The sequence below is a fragment of the Bos grunniens genome, chromosome 11 (genome assembly GCF_055505025.1).
Source record: "Bos grunniens cultivar Pamir isolate PY7600 chromosome 11, Bosgru_T2T1.0, whole genome shotgun sequence".
Taxonomy (NCBI): Eukaryota; Metazoa; Chordata; class Mammalia; order Artiodactyla; family Bovidae; genus Bos; species Bos grunniens.
The window spans coordinates 72,096,584-72,121,045 of record NC_141175.1 but is presented as its reverse complement, the minus strand read 5'-3'; the positions used below and the strand labels follow the sequence as shown (position 1 = coordinate 72,121,045).

General features: G+C 36.6%; 2 long non-coding RNA genes across 13 annotated transcripts in view; one reads left to right on the top strand and one right to left on the bottom strand.

The window, feature by feature from the left end:
- Window positions 1-6,066, top strand: part of LOC147363325 (uncharacterized) — a 376,602-nt gene extending 370,536 nt beyond the window's left edge. For all 6 annotated transcript variants that reach the window (XR_015136968.1, XR_015136970.1, XR_015136966.1 and 3 more), the window contains 2 exons: window positions 3,014-3,148; window positions 5,929-6,066. This is a non-coding gene — a long non-coding RNA (uncharacterized LOC147363325). The remainder of the gene's footprint in view (window positions 1-3,013; window positions 3,149-5,928) is intronic.
- The window catches only part of LOC147363323 (uncharacterized), a 504,516-nt gene that overhangs the window by 11,691 nt on the left and 468,363 nt on the right, over window positions 1-24,462 (bottom strand). For 3 of the 7 annotated variants that reach the window (XR_015136929.1, XR_015136935.1, XR_015136936.1), the window contains exon 6: window positions 4,432-4,529. The exons of 3 other annotated variants lie outside the window; for them this stretch is intronic. This is a non-coding gene — a long non-coding RNA (uncharacterized LOC147363323). Of the gene's footprint in view, window positions 1-4,431; window positions 4,530-17,712; window positions 18,407-24,462 lie in introns of those variants that run through there. One more of the 7 variants, XR_015136945.1, reaches the window with a different exon arrangement.

The window sequence follows — 24,462 nt, the reverse complement described above, 5'->3', positions numbered from 1 at the left end:
TACAGAATCATGGGATATAATAATAAAAATAAATTATCACTCTAAACCACTGAGTTCTGGGATCCTTTGTTATGCAACAATAGGTAACAGGACCAGTGTCATCTATGAAGACTTGAAAGTTTTGAAGAATTAGTTTAGGAGAGAAATCAAGAGTTTCTGATGTATTAAGTTTTCAAAGCTTGTGAAATATCTGTAGGAAAGACCAGTAACCAATTCCAATAAGAGCCTTGATCTTAGGGGATACTCAGGGCTGAACAGATAAATTTGGAAGTCACTAAAGGCCACCTCATGCAAAGAGTTGACTCATTGGAAAAGACTCTGATGCTGGGAGGGATTGGGGGCAGGAGGAGAAGGGGACGACAGAGGATGAGATGGTTGGATGGCATCACTGACTCGATGGACGTGAGTTTGAGTGAACTCTGGGAGTTGGTGATGGACAGGGAGGCCTGGCGTGCTGCGATTCATGGGGTCGCAGAGTTGGACACGACTGAGCGATTGAACTGAACTGAATATAGAAGCAGGACTTCCCAGATGGCGCTAGTGGTAAAGAAGTCCCCTGTCAAGGCAGGAGACATAAGAGACGTGGGTTCAGTCCCTGGGTCAGGAAGATCCCCTGGAGAAGGGCAAGGCAACCCATTCCAGTATCTGGCCTGGAGAATCCCATGGACAGAGGAGCCTGATGAGCTACAGTCCATAGGGTAGCAAAGCGTCAGACATGGCTGAAACGACTTAACATGCACTTAACCATATAGAGGTAGTATTTAGACCGATAGCAATAATTAAGATCACTTTAGGAGAAAATGTAGAGAAAGAAGGGAAATTAAGTCCTATGAAACCCCAACATTTTGAGGTTAAATGGACTAAACATTCTTTTTCTGTTTGCTTCTCTTATGTCATGAATTTTCTTTTTTTTAACCAAATTGTTTCCCCCTCCTCTTTCAACTACAAACTCACCTTATAATTTCAGAAGCAGAATTAACCGTCCCATATACATTCTGTTGGACTTTTCAAATAATCTCTCTTTTCTCTCATCATGTTACAATTTTTAAGTACCTATATTGCTCCTAACAGTGGTTCCCAAATCTGTTTGGCAACTAGAATAAGCGAAACCTTAGCATAGAGCTTCTGACTCTGAGTCTAGGAAGGGCTCATGAAATACCTATTTTTTGTAAACATTTCTCAGCTAATTCTAATGTACCCAATCCATGGCTTAGAATTTTAGAATTCTTTCCAGAGATTCTGGACTTCCCTGGGGTAGATACCGCTGAATAAGGGGAAAATATAACAAAGTGATTGAAAATCTAAGTTCTAGTGCCTTAGAATTCTAATTTTACCACCCATTTGCTCTATGCTTTTGGTAGAGTAATTAATCTCTCTGGGATCAGTTCCCTCATTTGTAAAATGGAGTTGACTGTGAAACTCATAGTTTTGTTGTAAGGCATACTACACCTGGAATAAGGCAACTGGATACATACTCACTATTGTTATTATTTTAACTTTGTGTTCTCAACTCCCAGCACGTGGCACTTGGTCCATGCTGAAACAGTTCTTTCTGAACCACTCTGAAAGGAAGCTAAGTAAATTTAACTTTATGGAGCATTCCCAGTGCTAGATAGAAATACTTAAACTAGGCTCTACTTTAACATATATTCTTAGAAACAAGATAACTAGGGTGTGGAAACTGCCATTAGCCTGGTGGTGGTAGTAATAATCAGGATAGGCTAGGTTATACAGACTTAACAATTAACCCTGAATTGTACATTTTTTTCATCATGACACATGACTGATGCTAGCCAAGATGAGATAGAAGGTGAAACTACTTCATTCAGACTGACAGTGTCCCTACCATATGAAACATTTCCTTGCTGGACAGAGGGAAAGACAATGGGAGAATCACTGGCTAGTCACGTTTTCCCAGAAGGAATCTGCATCACTTCTGCTCATAGCCCACGACCAGCATGATGCTGTGACCCCAGCCAACTGCAAGGAGTATGAGGAACATGAGGAAGTTGATGGAATCTGTAGTGAGTCTAGCCTACTAGCACTCAACATGACACTTATGGCCACCAAAAATTCAGTTTCTACTGTGTTCTAAGCAGTTATACACAGTTGCTAATGGTATTTTCACAAAACCTTTGTATCAAACATATTATTATCTGTTGATAAAGAAGGAAACTAGGAATAAAGAAGCTTGTTGACTAATTGTCTTGAAATGTCTTCACATTTCACCATCCCTTAATTGGCACGGCTAACCAAGGAAGAGCAGTGCCTACTCTTCTGGAGAGCTGACCCCTCCACCTGTGCCATTTTTCTTGGAACTTTGCATTTAAACATTTCTTTCTCCTCGTCCCCAGGCGTTCCTTCACCTCTGGTGAAGCACTTCAAGGTTTCTACATCCATTTAAAACCATAAAAACATACCCAAACCCATACTCTGTTCTGAAATTTTCTTTCCCTTTACTTTTAAACTTCTCAAAATATAGGTCTACATGTCTTATTTCTGCTTCCTTGCTACTCACCTAAAATCGTGACATCTGTTCTCTGTCCTCACAATAACTGTGGTTACCCTCCATAGCTGCCGATACAGAAGTATTGGAAATCACAGTGAGGCTGAATGAGCAACAGAACTAAAGTTTTAGAAGCTGAATTTGAGTGCCTTAATAGCTTGGAACCCCAGGCAAATTTAATCATAATCAATATTGAGTCATTTCCACAAAACTATACTACATGAACCCTTAACTCCAGGAAAATCCATCCACCCATTGCTCCTCAAATACACCTGACTCATCTCTACATTTGTGCCATATCTATTGCTCTATCTGTAATTATTCCTTGCCTCCATCCTCTTGCACTAATCTAAATATTCCTGATTCTTTATGTTCTACCAGTTCCCAAGGCCTTCCAGCAAACATCTCAGCCCATAATTTTTTTCTGAATTAGTTTCTCTTATAAATAGTATAAGATTTTCTACTAAGATATGACACATTTTTAATAGAACTTTCTTCTTCCCGCAGATGCTTGCCTGCATTTGTTTTGTATGTATGGCTCTCCAACTCCACCACAGCTGACTGAATGCGGAAGTAGTGACTTGTCCCAAGATGAACAGTCAGACCCCGGTCCTAATACCTCAAACTGGGACTCAAAAATAGGTAGCTAATAACCCTGGCTTGATTTCTTAGATGAAAAATATAAAATTCAGAATAACATGGGAGTTGTGGTTAGCCATGTGCATAATAAAGCAGGAAAATCTTGATCTACAGAAAAATAAGGAAGGAATGTGGTAGGTATGCAAAGGGAACAGAGATGAAGTTTGAAGGCAGTTGCTGACCAGGGTTCTAACAGCATTCTTGTGATGTTTGCTGCATTTCCTGCCTTGGGCAAAGATATTCAGGTATCCAATCTAATTCCTTTTATGTTTTGTGGCTTAGAATAACTTTAGGATATTTTATTTTCAGCAAAAATAAACTGTAGCCAAGAATCACTCATTTTTACACTTATTCACATATTACCTTGTACAGTTACTTAATTGTTTCAAATGTGTATATTTCTCTAATTAGGCTGCAAAACTTCTCTAATGTGGGAATTTTGTCTCATTTTTTTACCTTAAATCCTCCCACTAGTGCCCTCTACAGTAGCACTGTGGGAACTCAATGAAAGCCACTGAGGCACTTTGTTAAGCTTAGCTTTCTCCTCTTCATAGTCTACTACAGTGCTGTGACAGTATCTGATACTCTCGTATTTGAGTAAAACAAATGAGTTTTTGAGATTCCCATATCCATTCCTTCCAATCTTCTGTTTTCACTTCTTAAAATAAGGAAGTAAATAGGAAAACAATAAGGAACTTGTGTTTAGACAGAGAAAGAAAAAAACAAAACCTCCAGGACAGGATAAAAAATTCCTCACAAAATCAAATTTTGTCATATTCTAATATTTTCTTTTCTTTGTTAGTATTTGCTCCAGTTTCAAAAAGGTGATGGGATGAGGAATAATGTTCAAATCAAACCCCAAACTATGGACCAAGTAACTTTTTATTTGTAGACCTTAATGATTACATCTAAATCTGTTTTGATTACCACTGAGTGGAAAAAAGCTGAGTTAGGAAGTTGAACTGGAATCTTTTCCTTGTTCTTTTTTAATTAATTACGTGACCTTGGATAAGTTATTTAATATTTTTGTTCATTTTCCTCAGCTGCCAACTGACAATAATAGACCATGCAGCTCACAAAAAAAGATGAGAATACATTAGAAAAACATGTATAAAACTATATTAAATTTGATTTTAGGAAGACTAACAATCAAATGATACTACTTTGCAATTTTAGTAGAATTCAGCTGAGTGTGAAAAGAAATCTCCAAGGATTTAATGTATCCCTAAACTTATAATGAGATTCTCTGTTTTCCAGTCCCTTTCTTAAGCCTATGTTCGACCTACCTGTCATTTATCCTCCCCAGTCTTTTTCTGGTTTCTCTTGAGGCCAGAGTGCCAGCTGTGTTCAATTGTGTGATAATTCTGTGCGATGAGCAATTCTCCTGAGGAAGTAATCAAACACAGACTCTGTGACTAGTCTTGGGAAGAGAAATCTCCAACCTGCAGGCTCATAATATCAGTCCGTTGAAGCTGCCCATGTCACTATACTGTTCACAAAGACTTTGAAGCAGGAAATAAGGGCATTGTGGCGGAAACCAGAGCATCTTACAATCCAAATATTGTGAATAATCACTGTTATCAGTTGGGGACCCCTAAGCTATGAGCTTAGTGTCAGACAGGCTGAAATGTGCCTTGTCATCATTAACCAAGAATGGCCTGAAGGTGGGAGATAATTGGTCAAGCCACGGTAAATCACTTTGATAAGCTTTTATATTAATTTATGTTTATTTCAAATAAGACAATAAGGGAAGGACAATTTTGATCTCCCTTGACTTATATTTTAAAACAAATCCAGATAGAATGGTAATTGCTGTTTTAGTTACAGAAGGTGTGTGTGCCTAGAGACATATGGGAAAAATTATTATAAAAATAATTCTTAAATCTGAGAAGTAAACACCATGCATTAGTAAACATGGTTGCTCTCTCATTTTTATTTGTCTTCACTATGTTTTTTCTAAGTCACAAAACAAGAGCTCAAATCTTGCCTTTAAAATTTTTGAGTCAATGAAGAGAAGTCTTGCCTGTGAAAATGCTGCCTGACCAATTTTAATACCTTAATGAATAATAGATAAATTTAATTTCCTCCTGATCCTCTCTCTACATGGCAGCCAAAGCAATCTTTTAAAAATCTAAATCTAATCATGTCACTTCTTGATTAAAATCCTTCAACAGGTCCCCATTGTCCTCAGGATAATGTCCAAATTATTATATTTTTAAAAGAGATTTATAATCGATTCCTGATAATCTCTCAGACTTTCTCTACCTATCCCTTCTCGTGCACTCCTCTCTTGCACTACTCCCCTGGCCACACACAACCGAGTTCTCTGGGTTCTAGTCACACTGATTCTCTTGACTCCCTAAGAAACCCTTAAAACCATCACGTTATCCCCTCTCCATCTGAGAAGAGTTGTACTGATTCTGAGATGTGGGATCCTAATCCCTTCTACATGCCCCTCAAGCAACCTGTAATTATCCTCTCATACCTTTATCAGAGATCTCAAATAACTCCCCAAGGTCAGCATCACCTTATCTCCTTAGCACTGAGCCCCAAGTCTGGCAACAAGGAATTGCTCATTAAATACCAGATGGAGGTTCCATGAAAGATGGCTGGAAGAGACAGAGGAAGGAGAGAAGAAGAAAGATACTAGGGAGATCAAGAGCCTTGGAGTAATCTGGCATATTGCTGAGTCAGCTGTCACCACTCCTCTCTGCTTTCTTATTTCCTACTGATTCTCAGGTCTAGAGGGAGTAATTCACTTCTGTCTTCCTCTTTTGTTCTAGGACATCCTCATCTCTGAGTGGTGTACTGTGTGCTAAGTCACTTCAGTCATGTATGATTTGTGACCCTATGGACCATAGCCTGCCAGGCTTCTCTGTCCATGGGATTCTCCAGGCAAGAATAGTGGAGTCGGTTGCCAGGCCCTCCTCCAGGGGATGTTCCCTAACCAGGGACTGAACTTGTGTCTCCTATGGCTCCTGAATTGCTGCTGGATTCTTTACCTCTGAGCTACCAGGGAAGCCTGTACTCTCCAAATGTGTAGTTGCTTTTCACTGCCATGTTCTTCTCAGGTTTTCTCAGATTCCCACTAAAACAAACACCTTTGGTCTCAAGACCCCTAGACGTTGTAAGTTATCCACTTTTTCGTCAAAGACCAGGGGTCACTGTGGTATCCCATCACAAAAATGCATCACATAATGAAGGCAGAACATTCTAGTATAATCTAGGAAAGGCTGTATAGCTAACAATGAGACCAGAATTTAACTATAACCAAATAACACACAATCAGAGAGTGCTGATCTTAATTCAATCTGCCTCTTATCTCTTTACATCCATTTAATTAGACATTTTCAGTGATAAATACATGGCAGTACTAAATGTAGTAGGGTATCCTATAAGTATGAGACTTTTCTTATTGCATTTTTTCTTTGTTAATAATAGAAATTGTTACTTACATCACAGTATAGGCAATGACAGGAATTCGTCATAGAAAGTGGCCTTTCTTGCAAGAGTAGATGCTGAGAGAGGAATCTTTAAAGGAGAGAGAAATTATCCTCTAAGGAAAAGAAAGGAAAAAAAAAAAAGGAGGGACTTTCTAGGAGTATACATGCAGCAACAGACATCAGAATCAATACTGCCTCCAACACATCTATTTTGTGCCTACCTACTGCTGTGTGGAATATTGACTAAAACCTGCCTACCTAGATTTGTAGACTGGAAGAATGTGACCTTGAAGAACTGCACTGGCAAGTTTCTGATTATACCACTGTCTTCTGAACTCAACCCTTAGCACCTGGAAGTAAAAATGTAACAACATCATGCTCTTAACCTTGCATATCTGGAAACTAACTCGATATACACTTATACACAATGGCAAATCAGAGACCTCCCTAAAATAGTGTGAGTCCATTTGTGACTATGTCCAAACTCTATACGAATTATGTGTATTTTTAATGTATTTTCTTCATTTATGGTTTTCAAAGGAAAATTTAAAAAACAAAAAATCACTTCAAACATCCATTCATAATGAACTACCAGGGATAGATATTGGAGTGGGGATCTTCCTGAAAGAGAGCTCGAACCAGCGTCTCTATGTCTCCTGAACTGGCAGGAGGGTTCTATGTTCCTATAGTTGGAATTATCAAGATAATCCTTCATTACACAGCCTCTCTCTTTTTTTAAGTATATAATTCTTGTGACCATTGTCTAACAATCACTATCTAGCATTCCCATAAGCATAACATTGGGATTTTATTTTAGTAAGGTTTTATTTTTAAATATTGTTATTTTTCCAAATAAAATGGAGCCAGCTACCAAATGCTTGGGGAGTTTAGATGTTATAGTTTTGTTTTGTTTTGTTTTGTTTGAAAGAGCCATAAATTATTTATAGATTTTGCTTTCTTTGAAAGGAGCAGATTCCAAAGATAAAATTTTCAGGATGATTACTTCATATTTTGTCCTAAAAGAAACAAGTGCATGTAGCTTAACAGGACTAAACCCTCACATGTGTCATCAATATGTAACATTTCCTGTCCCTTCACAGTACCACTAATCAATAAATAGCACACAGCATATTGTACAATCACACTTAGGTGGAAAAGAAGAGGCATAAAATAGGCCACTCACAAAATAACCTCAGTCACCAGATAAATGATATAATTCTCTACAAATGAGAAGAGTCTTCATATCAAGAAATAGAAATTGTTAGAGAAAAATGAGACAGGTTTTACACAAAATTACTAAAAGAAGCAGTGTGTCTTTGACATTTACCCAGAAATTTCTATTGTGTTTTGATCTCTATAGCCATTCTTAATATCATAGAGACACGTCCTCCTTCTCTACAGATCATCAATATTTCTTAATTGAAATCCAGCACAATCCAATAAATTGCTTCTTGGCAGGATTGTATAAAAATCTCATTCTTACTAGAACACAAGCTCCACTAATAAGGGATATGCTTTTGTTCTGCTCACTGATGTATCATGGACTCCAAAAATGAGGGCTTGATGCATACATAGTGGTGTTTAATGAATGTTTGTTGAGGAATTTGTTCCAACTACCTGTTGGCTGATTAGGCATGAATTCAGTCTGCATTATGCTTCCTGTGTCTGAGATTTGATTTTTGTTTTACATCCGAGGATCCCATTCTCTATTTACTCACGTCGGATTTCAGGTTTTGAAGGATTTGTTCTACCAATTTGCATATATTAGTAATGGTTTTTCATCTGTATAGGTATGTGAGTACTTTAAGTCATTAGTCAAAAATAAGTATGAGAAAAATGAATGTTACCATATTGAGTTGATACATAATTCTGGTCAAAGAAAAATGTGGAGAAGGTTACAGGATGGCAGTATAGGAAGACCTTGAGCTTACTTCTCCCATGGACACACCAAATCTATACCTACATATAGAGCAACTCCTGAAGAGAACCTGCAGATTGGTTGAATAGCTACTCTGCATACAAGGACCACATAGAAATGAGTAGCAAACAGATACAAGTATCTATGGAAACGCCAGCTCCAATGCAGTGACTTTCAATGGGGAGGAATATTGCTAAAGGGCCCAAGTACAGACCCACCCACCATGGGACACAGCAAAAAAAAAAAAACTAGCAGTTTAAAGGGCACCTAGATGATATGGGAAAGAAATCCACTTACTAATCTTATGGTTTCTGCAAAATGAGCATGGAACTGCTAGAGCCCTCTCTAGGGCTAGAGGTATCAGCAAGCAACATTGCTTGAGTCTTCCTAGGACTTCCCCTTGTCTGTGCCTGCTCCAACTGCAGCTGCCCCACCAAGGCAGCCTCAGGCACAATGCTCCCCATGAACTGCCCCCAGACCACATTCACTCTAGACCCAGCTACCTTGCTAAAGTGGCCTTGGGCACATCACTCTCCAGGGACTGCACCCAGGTCACACCACTTGAGCTTAAGATGGCCAAGCCACCAGGCACGAGTAGTCTACACAGGGCATGCTCCCACGGAAGACCACTCCTTCAAGGCCAGGAGAAGTAGCTGTTTTGCCTAATTCATACAAACAAAAAGCAAAAGTCAAACAAAATGAGAAGAGAGAGAAATATATTCTAAACAAAAGAACAAATAAAGCCCCAGGGAAAACTGGATCATAGAATGTTTGCCAAACTCAGAAAAATTAAAAAGCTGAGAGAGAACAACAAAGACTTGGAATTAAAAAAAAACATGATCATAACTAAACAATGGAAAAACTAAAATTTAAAAATACACCAGAGCAAATCAAGAGCAGATTAAAGAATGCAGAAGAATAGATATGTAATCTGGAAGGTAGAGAAGGGGAAATCACCCAATCATAACAGAAAAAAAAAAATTTTTAAGTGAGGAGAGTTTAAGGGACCTCTGGAACAACATCAAGCACAGTATCAGTAACATTTGCAATATAGGTATACAAAAAGAGGAGAAAGGGACAGAAAAACTATTTGAAGACATAATGGCTGAAAATTTTTCTAACCTGAGAAAGAAAATAGAATCCAGGTATAGAAAGCACAGAAAAAAAAAAAAAAAATCCCAAACAAGATGAACCTAAAGAGACTCACTCTAGACATTATAATTAAAATGGCAAAAGTTACAGATAACCTTAAAGTCAGCAACAGATAGACAACATATCACATACAAGGGAATCCCCTGGGAATAGCAGGATATACTACTATACAAAGTAGTATATATACTATATAAAGTGTGGAGAGGGGAAAAAATACAAAATAGTGTACTGTATCTAAGGTTATCATTCAGAATTGAAGGAAAGATGAGGCAATTCACAGACAATCAAAATTTAAAGCAGTCCATAAGCATTAAAAGAGCTTAACAAGAAATGTCAAAGGGTCTTCTGTAAGTGGAAAAGAAAAGGCCACAACTAGAAATAAGAAAATATATGAAAGGAAAAATCTCACTGGTAAAGGCAAATATATAGTAGAAACAGTGGATCAGCCACTTAAAAAGCAAGTATACATTAAAAGACAAAAGTTACACAATTAACTATAACTACAGCACGTAGTTAAGGGATACACAAGATAAAAAGATGTAAGATATGCCATCTAAACAAAATTTGGGACAGCATAAAATACAGTGTTTCTAGAATGCCTTCAAACTTCAGTGTTGTTGTTCAGTCGCTCAGTCATGTCTGACTCTGCAATCCCATAGGCTGTAGCCCACCAGGCTCCTCTGTCCATGGAATTCTCCATGCAAGAATACTAGAGTGGGATAGCCATTCCCTTCTCCTGGGGATCTTCCCAACCCAGGGACTGAAATCAGGTCTTCTGCATTGCAAGCAGATTCTTTATCAGCTGAGCCACCAGGGGAGCCCAGTGACTTAACAGCTTAAAATAGATGGGTATATATACAGATCAATATATAAGAACCTCAGAATAACTGGACACACAGAAAGTAACGAGAAAGAAATCCAAACACAACACTAAAGGAAACCATTAGGCTGTAAATGAAGAGAATAAAAAATAGAAAAGAACTACAAAAACAACCAGAAAACAAGTAACAAAATGGCAATAAGTACATACCTATCACTTTTATTTTAAACCTAAGTGATCTAAATGCTCCAATCAGAAAATTAAGGTAGCTAAATGGATAAAGGAAAACAAGACTAATCTACACGCTACTTATAAGAGACTCACTTAATATCTAAAGACAAAAATAGACTGAAAGTAAAAGATGGGAAAAAAACATACTCCATGCAAAATGAAAGCTTGGGTTGCAACACTCATATCAGGTAAAATAGACTTTATAACAGATTATAACAAAAAACAAGGAAGGGCACTATATAATGATAAAGTAGTCAATCCAACAAGATAATGTAACAATTATAAACATTTATGAACCCAACATAGGAGCACCTAAATATATAAAGCAAATATTAACCAATAAAGAGAGACATAAACATCAAAGTTGCTCAGTCATATCCAACTCTTTGCGACCCAACAGACTATACAGTCCATGGAATTCTACAAGCCAGAATACTGGAGTGGGTTGCCTTTCCCTTCTCCAGAGGATCTTCCCAACCCAAGGATCGAACCTAGGTCTCCTGTGTCGTGGGCAGATTCACTTACATTAATGAATAGATCATCCAGACAGAATTTCAATAAGCCAATGCTAGCATTAAATAACATGTTAAATCAAATGGAGTTAATAGATATTTTTAGAACATCATCCAAACACAGCAGATTACATATACTTTTCAAGTGCATGTTGAACATTCTCCAAAACTGATCACATATTAGGCCACAAGATAAATCTCAATAAATACAGAAAGATTAAAATTGCATCAAGCATCTTTTTTGGCCATAACAGTATGAAACTAGAAATCAAATTCAAGGAAACTGGAAAAACACAAACATTTGGATACTAAACAACTTGATTATTTATTATAACCATGAGTTACTGAGCAAATCAAAGAGGAAATTAGAAAAATATCTTGAGACAAGTGAAAATAGAAACACAATGGTCCAAACTCTATGGGACAAAGTAAAAGCAGTCCTAAGAGGGAGTTTCAGAGAGAAACAACCCTAGCTGAGAAAACAAATATCTCAAATAAGCTACCTATCTGTCATTTAAAGTAAAGAAGAATGAACAAAATCCAAAGTTATTAAAAGAATGATATAAGATCAGAGCAGAAATAAATAAAATAGAGGCTAAAAAATAAACAGTAGAAAAGATTAATAAACTGAGTCAATTGTTTTAAATGATAAAATCAACAAACCATTAACCAGGCTCATGAAGAAAAAAAGAGCCCAAATAAATAAATCAGATAAGAGAAGTTATTGACACCACAGAAATACAAAGGATCATAAAAGATTACTATGACCAATTATACATCAATAAAATGGACAACAGAGAAAAAAGGATAAATTCCTAGAAACACATCCTCTACAATTGAATCATGATGAAATAGAAAATCTTAATAGATTGATTACTGGTAACAACATTGAATCAGTAATCAAACCCCCTCCCACACACACACAAAGAAGTTCAGAACCAAATGGCTATACAAGGTAATTCTACCAAATTTAGAGTTAACACCTGTTATTCTCACATTATTACACAAAATGAAAGAAGAAGGAATATTTCTAAATTTATTTCACAAGGCCAACATAACCCTGATATCAAAACCATTCAAAGATACTACAACATGAGAAAATTACAAGCCAATGCTCACTGATGAACATAGATGTCAAATCCTCAACAAAATAGTAACAAAGTGAATCAACAATACATTAAAAGTATGATATTCCTTGATCAAATGAAATCTATTCCAGCAAGGCAAGCATGGTTTAGTATCTGTAAATCAACCAATGGGATACATCACATTGCAAAGATAAATTAAGGATAAAAATCATATGATCATGACAAAACAAAGGGTAAAATTCATTTGATCATGTCAATAGATGCAGAAAGAGCATTTGAAAAAATTCAGCATCCATTTATGCTAAAAACACTCTCTCAACAAAGTGGGTATAGAGGAAACTTATTTCAAATTAATAAAGGCCATATAAAACAAACTCACAGCTAACATTATGCTCAATGGTGAAAAGCTGAAAACTTTTCCTTTAAGAATAGGAAAAAGAGAAGCCTGCTCACCCTTGGCACTTTCATTCAACACAGTATTGGATGTCCTAGACATAGCAATCAAACAAACAAAGAAATTAAAGGTATTCAAATTGGAAAGGAAAATGGGCAGTATTTGCAAATGGCATGATACTATGTAGAGAAACCCAAGACTCCACCAAAAAAGTATTAGAACAATAAATAAACTCAGTAAAGTTGCAAGATTCAAAACTGATATACAGAAATCTCTGGCATTTCTATAAACTAGTACAAACTATGTAAAAGAGAAATGAAGGAAATGATCTAATTTACTATTGCATCAAAATAATAATACTTAGGACTATATTTAAACAAAGAATACAGTTCTTAAACCTGTACTCTGAAAACTCGAAGACCTTGTGGAAAGAGACTGAAAATGACACAAATAAATGGAAAGATTTACCATGCTCATCGAATGCAAGAATTAATATTAAAGTGTCCATACTACCCAAAGCAAACTACAGATTCAATACAATCTCTCAGAATACCAATGTCATTTTTCATAGGACTATAATAAATCATTCTAAAATTTGAATGGAACTACAAAAGACCGAAAATAGTTACAGACTTTTGAAAAAGAACAAAGCTGGAAGTATCACTCTTCCAAGATTGAAATCAAACCACAAAGCTACAGTAATTAAAACCATGTCGAACTTGCGCAAAGAGACACACATGAATGGAAGAGAATAGAGTCCAAAACTAAACTCACGGTCATATGATTAATTAATCTACAACGGACAGAAGAATCAAGAATATACAATGGGGAAAAGACTGTCTCTTCAATAAATGGTATTAGGAAAAGTGGACAGCTATATGCAAAAGAATGAAATTAAATCACTTTTCATATATCATATAAAAAAATAGACTCAAAACTGAGTTAAAATCTTAAATGTAATTCCTGAAACCATAAAATTTCTAGAATAAAACATAGGCAGTATCCTCTTTGACATCAGTCTCAGCAATATTTTTTTAAGATGTGTCCCCTCAGGCAAGAGCAACTAAAGCAAAAATAAACAAATGAAACTATATCAAGCTAAAAGAGTTTTTATACAGTAAAGAAAATGACCAATAAAATGAAAGGCAATCTACTAACTGGGAGAAGATATTTATAAATGATATATTCAATAAGGGTTTGATATTCAAAACATATAAAGAACTCATATAACTCAATATCAAAAAACAGACACCAACCCAATTTTAAAATGAGTGGAGAACCTGAATAGACATATAGTGTGTATAGTCAAAAATATTGTAGCAACTTTATATGGTAACAGATGGTAACTGCTTGTATTGTGAAAGTTGAACACGTATAAAGCTATTGAATCACTGTTATATACCTGAAACTAATATTGTATGTAAACTTTAATATCATATGTAAACTATAAATACTATAATTATAATACAAACTATAATATTGCTCTGGAGTAGGCAATGGCAAGCCACTCTAGTATACTTGTCTGGAGAATCCCATGGACAGAGGAGCCTGGAGGGCTACAGTCCATGGGGGTCACAAGGAGTCAGACACGACTGAAACGACTTAGCATGCCTGCATGCATAATATTGCTAATTATAATTCAATTAAAAAGCAAGAAATGTAGTCAATAGGCTCTGTTGCCTTGTCATGAGTAAATATATGATTCCTATTAAATAGACTTTTTGAAGTAATGAGACTCATGGATTTTGCTACTTAGATGACTTTGTGAGCTTTTCAGTCTATGTCAGTGAATCAGAAACAGTATACATATGAAAATATATATTTTATATATATATATACACACCCAGGTATTTATATGTATATATATTATTTTTTCATATACGCATACATTTATGTACTTATACATACTAGATTTTACTAGTTTGTTTTTTTTTTTTAACACAGAGAGAACAGGGAAGTTACATGCAGTGTTTTCTTTGCCATCAAGGAGAATAGGAGTTCATAAAATACCAATAATAAAATAAGCCATAAATGTGGTCTAGTATTAAAATAATTAGCATCCCAATGATATAATGACAATGGTAAAACACTTAAACTTTATTTACATCAATACCTATTATCAAGTCAGGTTTATTGAAGATAAAATAAAGAGCACTGAGTTTCACAAAATTCCCAGTAATTGATAATACCATGTCAGAAAGCCTCTAGAATAGATTGACTGCACACAAGTATACAAAACACAATCAGATTAAAATATCAGATCACAGAGATCTTATTCTAGTATTATTGGTCAAAATAAATAAAATATGTTTACTGAGCAAAAACTATGAGCCAAATCTCTATTAGAGTTTATGGGGAATAAATAATGAATAGATACCATTGTCTCAATCTGAAGATGGGTATAATTTGATTGAGGAGACAAAGTCATGCATGAAGAATGTAGTGCTGTCTTCCCCACTATAGTTTCTCCTGACACTCTCTTTGTCAGCTATTCATATCTATATCTACATGAGGTTCCCTCTCTCCATTCACTACTTAGTTAAAACCTATCCCTTCCCTTTTCTGTCTAACTGGTGTAGGCTTTTCAGTTCAACTCTTAATGACATCAGTATGGGGGACCTAAAACTCATATCTGATCATGCCACTTCCTTGCCTAAAACATTTCAATGCCTATCTCTTCAGTAATTCCTTAGGATTGACATAAGACCTTTGAAAACTTAGTTCCTCTCTTATCTACAAAATAATTGCCTAAGGTTCCTCATTTTCCTTTTTGTGAATTTTATTTCACCCATTACTGTTTGTTTAGCTATGGCATATATATCCTGTTGCTTCCCGGATGGCCCTAGTGGTAAAGAATCTGACTGCAAATGCAGGAGACGCAAGAGAAACAGGTTCAATTCCTGTGTCAGGAAGATCCCCTAGAGAAGGAAATGGCAGCTCTCTCCAATATTCTTGCCCAGAAAATTCCAGGGACAGAGGAGCCTGGAGGGCTACAGTCCATGGGGCTGCAAAGAGTCAGACACGACTGAGAGACTAAGCACAGAACAACATGCGTGAAATAGATAACTAATGAGAACCTACTGTATAACACAGGAAAAAAAAAAAAAGGTATAGGACATATATTAACCTTAAAAACACATTCCAATATACTTTAAGTGCTGACAAGTGCAGTATTTGATTCCACTTATACAAGATACCTAGAACAGTCAAGCTCATAGAATCAGAAAGTACATTGATAGATGCCAGGAGCTAGAGGTTGGGAGTGGAATGGGGAGTTAGTGTTTAATGGGGACAGAGTTTCAGTTTAGGAAGGGGATAAATTCAGGAGATAGATGATGGTGGGAGCTATGCAACAATGTGAATGTACTTGGTGTCACTGAACTGTACAGGTAAATATGGTTAAAATAATGTTTTATATTTTGTGACTTTTATCACAATAAAAAAATTAAAAAGAAATCAGACTAGTCAATTAACATTAAAATCTTTGAATAGAAACCTTGACAGTCCTAATATAAGAAAACTCTTTATCAATTATGAGCTGTAATCTCAACTTTACCTCCAGCAGGGGGCCTGACATGTCCTTCCTCAGAGAATTTTCCACCTATTAACAACTTGAAGGACCACAGGACAGAGACTCACCCGACAGTATTTCAGAGATGTGAACAGGGCGAATGACATAAAAAAATCAGATGAATGATGCCCACCATGCCCTGCATGTAGAGAAAAATCTCAGGAACAAAGGGATGTAGGGTTAGAAGCTTCAAACTGACAGGATTATATTTTTCATCCTGATAAGGGGGCAGGGCATTGCACAGCCTTAGGACACCCATTGTGCAACATGGCCCACCTGCATGGCTTGCCTGCAGTTGTGCACTGCACAGGAGCTGGCAAGGACTCTGGGAAAGGTACTCAAATACATACTCCTTTTGATAATAGAAAAGAAGCTTTCAGAAATCCCATTTCTGGCATTTACCTGAGATCACTGAAATCAGGATCTCAAAAAGATACTACATCACTCCCATGTTCACTACAGCACAAGTCACAATAGCCAAGATGCAGAAACAACTTTGATGTCCTTAAACAGTTGAATGGACAAAGAAAACATTGTGTGCGTGTACAAGAGAATGTTATTCAGCCTTTGAAAAAATGGTAATTCTTTAACATGTGACAGTACATATTAACTTTGTGGACATTATGCTAAGTAAAATAAGCCCATCACAGAAAAACACATGCTGCATGATTCCACTTACATAAAGCATCTAAAATAATCAAATGCATAGAATCAAAGTGCGAATGGTGGTTGCAGGGGAAGGGGAAAATGAGAAGTTACTAATCAATAGGCATAGAATTTTAGTTAAGTAAGATGAATACATCCTAGAGATTGTCTCTACAACACTGTGCCTAGAGTTAACTATACTGTATTGTCCCTGGTGGCTTAGAGGGTAAAGCGTCTGCCTGCAATGCAGGAGACCCGGATTCAATTCCTGGGTCGGGAAGATCTCCTGGAGAAGGAAATGGCAACCCACTCCAGTACTCTTGTCTGGAAAATCCCATGGACAGAGGAGCCTGGTAGGGGTTACAAAGAATCGGAAGCAAGTGAGCGACTTCACTTTCATTGTACACTTAAACATTGGTTAAGAGCTGTATCTCAAGTGTTCATGTGTTTAGTCGCTCAGTCGCATCCGACTCTTTGCAACCCCATGGATTGTAGCCCGTCAGACTCCTCTGTCCATGTGGATTCTCCAGGCAAGAATACTGGAGTGGGTTGCCATGCCCTTCCCAGGGGATCTCCCCAAGCCAGGGATTGAACCCAGGTCTCCTGCATTGCAGGTGGATTCTTTACCATCTGAGCCACCAGGGAAGCCAGGTGTTCAAACTGCAATTTTGAAAATTTAACTTCTATCTCTTGAGGCTATAAATGCAAATCCTTACCTGCTACACTTCAGTACTAAAATGATTTTTTAACTGTTCTGATTAGACTGTGACATCATAAAATCACTATATACTGTGGACTACAAATGGGCCCAGTCACTGCTGCTGAGAGCTGTAAGCCTCCGCCAACCACAAAGCTGACTTCCAGGCAGGTCATGCCACTTGGACAGAATGAGAGCACAGTATCAAAAGTAAGTAGACATAGCTTAAGTGTGTGTCCAAACACAATATTGGACCCATCACCACTGGAAGGAAACAATGGTACTAATTTTTTCCATCAGCTCCAAGAAACTGACACGCTATGTTGGTTTGCTGTGACCGAAGGGCTGCTGCTGTTGCCGTTTAGTTGCTAAGTCATGTCTGACCCTCTGTGACCCCCATAGACTGTAGCCCGCCAGGCACTTCTGGGCATGAAATGCTCCAGGCAAGAATACTAGAGTGGATTGCCATTTCCTGCTCCAGGGGATCTTCCCCACCCAGGGATCCAACCCATGTCTCCTGCTTGGCAGGCAGATTATTTACCACTGAGCTACATGGAAAGCCTCATGACCCAGGAAAGAGATATGCAAAACACCCATGTTTATTTGAACTGACTCTGAAACTCCGTTTCCAGTCATTTAGCAAGTCTAGCTCAGCAGTCTGCCGTGGAGCATCAGTACTGGATTGTTCCTCAATCTCGTCACGCCTCCCTGTGACTTGTCCTCCCAGTGCACTCTGCAGAGGCTGCTGTCTCCTCTCCTATTTCCTATTCCTGGGCTGCTGGATCTGTTACTTGAAACAGAATGAGAAACAGCTGATTTGCTATCTTTTCTCTCTTTAAAGGCACTTCAAAGTCATTACTTTATGGAAGCTACCATATAAATCTCCTCTCCTGTTATTCTTCTGAGTATCTTCTCCTTTAACTTTCTGTATGTCCTTTCCTAATCTTCCATACTATGTTGAAAAGTAGCCTCTCCTGATAATGTGCTATTGATGGATCTGCACTAGTCTATTCCCAGCCCCTTATAAATCTTCCTTGGAACAATAAAAGTATTCATAAGATCATTTCCTGAATATATTAAATTTAATCTAAAATTGAACTCATTTCTCCATTTGCATCAATCTATGTCTTCAAGTTTAAAAACATTTCAATTTAACTGCCTCCACAAAATGGCAATAAGAAATATCATTATCCCTAGATGGATGTGATGTTTCAATATTTTTTTTTACATTAATAAACTCTTCCAAGTTATGGCTAAATAATCTTTTCTAAATTTCAATTATTTTGGACCTCAAATTTTCTATTATATGTCTTTACTCTTATTATGTTTTAATGCTGTGTTCAGCATTCTGTTTTCTCACAGCTATATGTTCATATACATTCTTAATTGTACTTTTCTCTTTTAAAACACTGAAAGCATTATTTTTGCACAAGTACAATAGAAAGGGTGATACAGAGCTTTCTCATTAGCTTGATTTTTTTATCCTTGTGCTTTTACAAATTAGCTTGAACTTAAAATTCCATGTTTAATAAATTAACCAAAAAAAATTTTAAATCTTATTGGCATAAGACACTCAGAGGTATTTGTTTTAAATGGATAATAGCATGTAAGTAATTCCTAGTTCTTTAAGAGAAAAAAGGTAACCAACCAACTAAATTATATGACATCCTATAATTTTTCCTTCAACTACTTAAGTAAAGCCACTGATATTGATATATATTTTAAGGCTTACTGCTGAAATGGTTGTTTTAGAGGAATAAAATTCCATAAGTTCTATTTTTCCTTCACTATACATTAATTATTAACCAGAGTCATACAGTGTTAAAGAACATAAGCTTGAAGCTAGATGTGCCTGAATCTGTCAGCTCTCTCTCTTACTAGCTATTTGAAACTATAAGTATAAATCAACCTTAACTTTAGTTTTTTATCTATGAAATGAGAAAATGGTAGTACCTACCTTCTTAGATTACTGAAAGGATTAAATGAAATGATTTATGCAATGAAATATTATATATACTAAGTAATAAATACTAATTTAAAATTTTATTTTCCTAAATTAATTTCAAAGCATGGCTTCCAAAATATTTTAAATATATATTGAAAATTAGTAATGGAGGGCTAATTTTTACAGTGATAATTTTAGCAACATTAGGGTTTCAGTTTTTAAAAATCCACCACATTAAGGACAGTATGACTTTCATTTAAGTATTATTTTGCCTTTCACCACTTCTAATGTCAAATATGCTATTCAGTTTTACATCTTTCAGCAAATTTTGCTGCAAGCCACCATAGCCAGAAACATACAATAAACCTTTCACTCTTACCAACCACATATTAGTGGCTCAGCATAAATTAGACACAGATTTAATAAGATAATTTTTAGTTGAATTACTATGACATCCTTTTAAAATCCAAAGCTGATCTCAGAGTGAATCACTTTATAGTTTCCAGGACATTTTATTCCATATTTACAAACTTCACTGCTATGTAACTGAAGTCATTTTAATAACAAATATTGCTGGACAGGTTTTAAACCAGTTTTCTATCAGTGTTTTCACTTGGTGCTATCACTGAGAAATAATTGATGTTTTAGGGCCATCCACTATCTCAATTTCAGATTTTGAAAAGTGTTAACACATAGCACTATATGAAGTGCTATACAAAGGTGATAATGTTTCTATGACTATAATTTTAAAGTCTCTTCTTCATTAATAAATACCAACTTTGAAGTTCCTTCTGTTCTGCATATTACTAATTTGATCTTGCTCATCTTATGACGTCAAATTATTGCTACCTGACTGTAATCAATTGTTGTTCCCTGTTATCAACTTGACATATTAATGATGCTCTGTCATTATAAAAGTTCATAACTAAAGCTCCAGAAGTATAAGAATTTTGTCTTAGTTCACTGCTATGTCCCTAGCATCTAAAACAATGCCTAACATATAGTAAGTACTCAGTAAATGTGCATTAAATAAAAATTGTTCCTCTAGTTTATATGAGTTCAAATACCATGTCTTCCTCCAAGTGGAAATTCATCACTACCAGTATTTAGAAATATGTTTAGTATTCAGTCCCTCAGGCTTAGAAGTTCATAGTGATTTTTCCAGTTAAAAGAAAATAAATATAATTATTTAATTTTTGGCCACCAAAGAAGTAATATTAATAGTTTATGGGTTTATCTAGCGTGTGAGATGAGTGCAATTGTGCAGTAGTTTGAGCATTCTTTGGCATTGCCTTTCTTTGGGATTGGAATGAAAATTGACCTTTTCCAGTCTTGTGGCCACTGCTGAGTTTTCCAAATTTGCTGGCATATTGAGTGCAGCACTTTCACAGCATCATCTTTCAGGATTTGAAATAGTTCAACTGGAATTCTATCACCTCCACTAGCTTTGTTCGTAGTGATGCTTTCTAAGGCCCACTTGACTTCACATTCCAGGATGTCTGGCTCTAGGTCAGTGATCACACCATCGTAATTATCTGGGTCATGAAGATCTTTTTTGCACAGTTCTTCTGTGTATTCTTGCCATCTCTTCTTAATATCTTCTGCTTCTGTTAGGTCCATACCATTTCTGTCCTTTATCGAGCTCATATTTGCATGAAATGTTCCTTTGGTATCTCTGATTTTCTTGAAGAGATCTCTAGTCTTTCCCATTCTGTTGTTTTCCTCTATTTCTTTGCATTGATCACTGAAGAAGGCTTTCTTACCTTTTCTTGCTATTCTTTGGAACTCTGCATTCAGATGTTTATATCTTTCCTTTTCTCCTTTGCTTTTCACTTCTCTTCTTTTCACAGCTATTTGTAAGGCCTCCCCAGACAGCCATTTTGCTTTTTTGCATTTCTTTTCCATGGGGATGGTCTTGATCCCTGTCTCCTGTACAATGTCACGAACCTCATTCCATAGTTCATCAGGCACTCTATCTATCAGATCTAGGCCCTTAAATCTATATCACACTTCCACTGTATAATCATAAGGGATTTGATTTAGGTCATACCTGAATGGTCTAGTGGTTTTCCCTACTTTCTTCAATTAAAGTCTGAATTTGGCAATAAGGAGTTCATGGCCTGAGCCACAGTCAGCTCCTGGTCTTGTTTTTGCTGACTGTATAGTAAAGTAATGCTCAAAATTCTCCAAGCCAGGCTTCAGCCATCCTTCAACTGTGAACTTCCTGATGTTCAAGCTGGTTTTAGAAAAGGAAGAGGAACCAGAGATCAAATTGCCAATATACGCTGAATCATCGAAAAAGCAAGAGAGTTCCAGAAAAACATCTATTTCTGCTTTATTGACTATACCAAAGCCTTTGACTGTGTGGATCACAATAAACTGTGGAAAATTCTGAAAGAGGTGGGAATACCAGACCACCTGATCTGCCTCTTGAGAAATTTGTATGCAGGTCAGGAAGCAACAGTTAGAACTGGACATGGAACAACAGACTGGTTCCAAATAGGAAAAGGAGTTCGTCAAGGCTGTATATTGTCACCCTGTTTATTTAACTTCTATGCAGAGTACATCATGAGAAATGCTGGACTGGAAGAAACACAAGCTAGAATCAAGATTGCCAGGAGAAATATCAATAATCTCAGATATGCAGATGACACCACCCTTATGGCAGAAAGTGAAGAGGTACTAAAAAGCCTCTTGATGAAGGTGAAAGTAGAGAGTGAAAAAGTTGGCTTAAAGCTCAACATTCAGAAAACGAAGATCATGGCATCCGGTCCCATCACTTCATGGGAAATAGATGGGGAAACAGTGGAAACAGTGTCAGACTTTATTTTTCTGGGCTTCAAAATCACTGCAGATGGTGACTTCAGCCATGAGATTAAAAGACGCTTACTCCTTGGAAGGAAAGTTATGACCAACCTAGATAGCACATTGAAAAGCAGAGATATTACTTTGCCAACAAAGTTCCGTCTAGCCAAGGCTATGGTTTTACAGTGGTCATGTACGGATGTGAGATTTGGACTGTGAAGAAGGCTGAGCACCGAAGAATCGATGCTTTTGAACTGTGGTGTTGGAGAAGACTCTTGAGAGTCCCCTGGACTGCAAGGAAATCCAACCAGTCCATTCTGAAGGAGATCAGCCCTGGGATTTCTTTGGAAGGAATGATGCTAAAGCTGAAACTCCAGTACTTTGGCCACCTCATGCAAAGAGTTGACTCATTGGAAAAGAGTCTGATGCTGGAGGGATTGGGAACAAGAGGAGAAGGGGACGACAGAGGATGAGATGGCTGGATGGCATCACTGACTCGATGGACATGAGTCTGAGTGAACTCCGGGAGTTGGTGATGGACAGGGAGGCCTGGCGTGCTGCGATTCATGGGGTCACAAAGAGTTGGACACGACTGAGCGACTGATCTGATCTGATCTGATGGGTTTATCTTAAAGACTTACTGGATATCTGACACTTTAAAAAGAGTGGGTGCATTGAAAATGGTAAAGCTTGAGTAAAATACATTAAAGAACTCCTAAGAGACACATACCATACTTAACTATTGGGAGACTCAATATTGTTAAAGTTTTCACCAACCTGACTTATAGAGTTAATGCAATTCCACCAACCTCCCCTCAAAATTTCTGTAGACACTTTTAATAAATTTTACAAGTTGATTCTAGTATTTGTATGGAAATGAAAAGAATGAGGAATACTAAAATAATTATAAAACTGAACAACATGGAGGACTTATGTTACTTGATTTCAAGACATACCCATAAAGCTATAATGATCAAGACTGTGTGGTATTGGCATAACGATATAGAGAGAGTGCAAAGGAATAGAATAAAGCATTCAGAAATAAACTCACACCTGTATGATAACTGATTTTCAACAAAGGTAGAAAATTGTTCAATAAAGAAAGGATAGTATTTTCAACATTTAGCAATGAAGTAATTTTGAAAAAAATGAACTTTGATCATCACCCATATCCAAAGATTAACTCAGTGTTCACTATAGTCCTAAGTCTATGGACCAAAAGTATAAATTGTCTAGAAGAAAACATAAAAGAAAACTTTCATGATGCTGGGATAGGCTAGATTTCCTATGTAGTCCTGGAGAAGGACAGATCATAAAAGAAAAGAATTGATAAATTAGACCTCATTCAAAAAGAAGAAGAAAAAGAAACACATTAGAAAATGAAAAGCTACAAAGTAAAAGAAAATGATCACATTACATGTGACAGATACTTGAATCCAAACTATAAAAAGAGCTCTTACTATTTGATAAGAATACAACTAACCAATTAAAAATAGGCAAAATTTGAATAAACACTTATCAAAGAAAATACATAAAAAGATACTCAACATCATTAATCATCAGGTAAATGTGTATTAACACTACCGTGAGACACTACTAAACACACATCAGAGTTACTAAAATTAAACTTTCTGACAACAGTAAGGACTCATGCCTTATGCATTGCCAGTGGGAATGCAAAATGACATCACCACTTTAGAAAGCAGTTTGGTAGTTACTCAAATAATTAAAAATATAGTTACCATATACAACTCAGCAATCCTTTTCCTAAGCATTGACCAAAAAAATACCTATGCTCAAATAAGATTTATACCTAAATTTTCATAGCAACTCTAACAGCCCCAAACTGGAAACATCCTAAATGTCCATCATTAGGAGAATGAGCTTTTTATTTTCATATACAATAGAATACTACTTAGAAACTTGAAGCACCTATTGAACAAAATCACAGCACAAATAAGCCTAAAAATGTTCTGCTAAGTGGTGGCCCAGACTGTAAAGAATCTGCCTGCAATGGGAGAGGTGCGGTTTCTATCTCTGGGTTGGAAAGATCCCCTGCAGAAAAGAATGGCAACCCACTCCAGTATTCTTGCCTG